This window comes from Cynara cardunculus, unplaced genomic scaffold, assembly GCF_001531365.2.
Source record: "Cynara cardunculus var. scolymus isolate 2C unplaced genomic scaffold, CcrdV1 Un_Scaffold_3305, whole genome shotgun sequence".
In the NCBI taxonomy this organism is placed as follows: domain Eukaryota; kingdom Viridiplantae; phylum Streptophyta; class Magnoliopsida; order Asterales; family Asteraceae; genus Cynara; species Cynara cardunculus.
Genome location: NW_020201425.1, coordinates 20236 through 23911, shown reverse-complemented (window position 1 = coordinate 23911; position 3676 = coordinate 20236).

Sequence of the window (3676 nt, the reverse complement as noted above, 5' to 3'; positions counted from 1 at the left end):
TGGCAATAAATGTATCATAACTAGTATGATTAGACCCTGTTAGGTTAATAGGGCTCATTTATCCATAAAGATTCTAATTGGCTCAAAATAACACTAATCGGGTCATATTTAGTTTGATCAGACTTAATGGGTATGATGTGCTTAGTTCGTCATAGTTATTCTAATCAGACACTAAATGGAGTGATTGAGGGTCCATTTGGTGKTAGTGGATATAATTGGCCTATTTCTCCTTAAGAAGTCCAATTGGGTCAACACGACTCAAACTAGGTTATAATTAGTCCTTTTAGACCCAAATGGGTTTAATGGGGCCAKTTATCCATAACTAGTGTAATTGGGTCACAATGACACTAAATGGACCATATTTGGTTTGTTCAGACCTTAATAGTTATCATGGGCTTATTTCTCCTATTGAGTCTGATTGAGGCATGATGGTACTAAATGATTCAAAATTAGTATAATTAGACGTTATTGTGAGTAACTAAGGAAGAATGGGTCTTAGCGGTCCTTAATGGGTCCAAATGGTGGCAGTGGATATAATGGATATAATTCTTGTTAAAAAGTCCAATTGAGTAAAAATGACACCAACTAGGTCAAAATCAGTCCCATTAGACCCTGATGGTTTTAATGGGCCCATTTCTTCGTAACGAGTCTAATTGGGTCAAAATGATACTAAATGGGTCATAGTTGGTGTAACTACATGTTAATATGACTATTTGAGGTAGAATGAGTCTTAAGTGTCCTTAATGGGTCCATCTATACTTATTGCGATATTGGTTCCTATTTGGTATAATCGAGTCATTTGGCTCAAAATGACAATAAATGTATCATAATTAGTCTGATTAGACCCTAATAGGTTAATAGGGCTCATTTATCCATAAGGAATCTACTGAAAGGGGATAATTCCCAGGCAATTTTATAATGCAAATAAAAGCAAGCAAAGAAAGTACAAATCAGCAAGAAAAACTACGGCAACTTTGACTCACAAACCAAGCCATAAGAAGCCAAAATAAACAAAGGGAAATGCACCAAAAAAGAAATGTAAAACAAGCAAAAAAATAGATAGAGCAAATCACCAAAACCTCCCAGAATCGAAACCCATCACCAACCTCATGATCACGTGTCATTTATTTTCGTAAGCTTCTTACTTGTCTTCCACGCCATTATTTGAAGAATCTGTATCTTGATATCAGCCACAACTTGAGATCCAGAACGGTTATGATTGTCAAAAAACTTTCTATTCCTTTCCATCCATATGTGGTACACCGTAGCCGAGATACCAAGTTTTTGAACCGTAGACCACAATTTCCATTCTTGCAATATCCCCATATTAAGGATATCCTCCCAATTGTCCGGACACATCTAGATCCCAATTTCCCTCTTTATTACCTGCCAAATACTACTCGAATAGTTGCACTCAAAGAATAAGTGATTGTGCGTTTCAATCACCAAGTTGCAAAAAACACATTTCAGATCAAGGGGTTCATGCTTCCACTGGCAAATGCGGTCTTGGGTTGGTAATCTTTTCTGACACGCCATCCACATGCAAAAGCATGTTTAGGTATGTATGCTTTATTCCAAACCACCTTGTGCCAATGCACAATCGGTCCCACTTCTTGCAAAGTTTTCCATGCCCCCTTCACCGTAAAAGGCTGCCTATTCTTATGAGGCTCAAGCCACCTAATCGTATCCTCTAAAGGACTAGGGGAAGGGATCACAATTTACTGCAACTGGGGACACCGTTGTATCCATTCATCCGGCCACGAATTACCAAACCGTTGTATGAGGTCATAAATCGTAGAGTTATTATGAAACTCATGGCTATTTATGAACCTATACGATAGCAAATGGATTAGGGGACCCTGTTCACTCCAAGTGTCTTCCCAAGCATGCGTAGACATTCCATTACCCACATTCGAGATGAAAATCTCCTACAATGAGGTCTTAACTCTAAAAGTTTCCGTATAAGCCAAGACCATTCATTTCTCTTCTTTATCACCCAAAAATTTCTCCCCCGAATACAGTTTGAATGAATCCAAGAAACCCACATGGATCTTCTTCTAGTAAGAATATCCCAAATATGTTTAAACAACAAGCACCTATTTCAAAGCCCCAGGCTTTTCATGCCAAGCCCCCCATTTTTTACAGGCAAGCAAACCCTGTCCAATTGGCTCAAAATGACACTAATCGGGTCATATTTAGTTTGATCAGACTTAATGGGTATGATGTGCTTAGTTCGTCATAATTAGTCTAATCAGACATTAAATGGAGTGATTGAGGGTCCATTTGGTGTTAGTGGATATAATTGGCTTATTTCTCCTTAAGAAGTCCATTTGGGTCAGCACGACTCAAACTAGATCATAATTAGTCTTTTGAGACCCATATGGGTTTAATGAGGCCAGTTATCCATAACTAGTGTAATTGGGTCACAATGATACTAAATGGGCCATATTTTGTTTGTTCAGACCTTAATGGTTATCATGGGCTTATTTATCCTATTGAGTCTAATTGAGCCATGATGGTACTAAATGGTTCAAAATTAGTATAATCAGACGTTAATATGAGTAATTGAGGAAGAATGGGTACTAGCGGTCCTTAATAGGTTCAAATGGTGGCAGTGGATATAATGGGCATAATTCTCGTTAAAAAGTCCAATTGAGTCAAAATGACACCAACTAGGTCAAAATCAGTCCCATTAGACCCTGATGGTTTTAATGCGCCATTTCTTCGTAACGAGTCTAATTGGGTCAAAATGACACTAAATGGGTCATAGTTGTTGTAACGACATGTTAATATGACTATTTGAGGTAGAATGAGTCTTAAGTGTCCTTAATGGGTCCATCTACACTTATTGGGATATTGGTTCCTTGTAACAACCCCCAGTTTCCATAAACAGATAATCCACATACAAATTCTCATAATAGTAAAAATAGTATTATTACAAAACACGGACTACCAAAAAACATTCTTTAATACACTTATGAGTAAACAAATATCATTAACATTAAACTTTTCCCTTTCCTTTATCCTGCGAGGTATGATGACCTGCAAAACCGGGTAGTCCAACAACTGAGCGTTAGACCCAAAAGGTCTAGTGACTGTATATAACTCATACTAACAACATATTTTCTAAACTAGTAGTTTAGAATCAAACCTGTTTATCACAAACATTTTATCAATATCTATCACATATCTTTTCATCTCTCTCGTGATTACACCGCCATTTCATCTCTCTCGCGGTTACACTGCCATTTCATCTCTCTTGCGGTTACACCGCCATTTCATCTCTCATGCGGTTACACCGCCATTTCATCTCTCTCGCGGTTACACCGCCATTTCATCTCTCTCGCGGAATGTAACTTTAATCAATTTTAGTCGAATAAGGAATCCGTCATCACTGTCCGGATATCAAGTCTAGACAAAGACTTAGAACAAAACGTGACAATCCGGACACGGCTTGAATGATTTATCTCTAAACCGAACAACACTTGGGCGGTTTAAGAAAATATCCGGACAACACTTGAGCGGTTTAAGAATATACCGGTCAACACTTGGGCGGTTTAAGGAGATATCCAGACAACACTTGAGTGGTTTATGAATAAATCGGTCAACACTTGGGTGGTTAAAGGAGATATCCGGACAACACTTGAGCGGTTTAAGAATAAACCGGTCAACACTT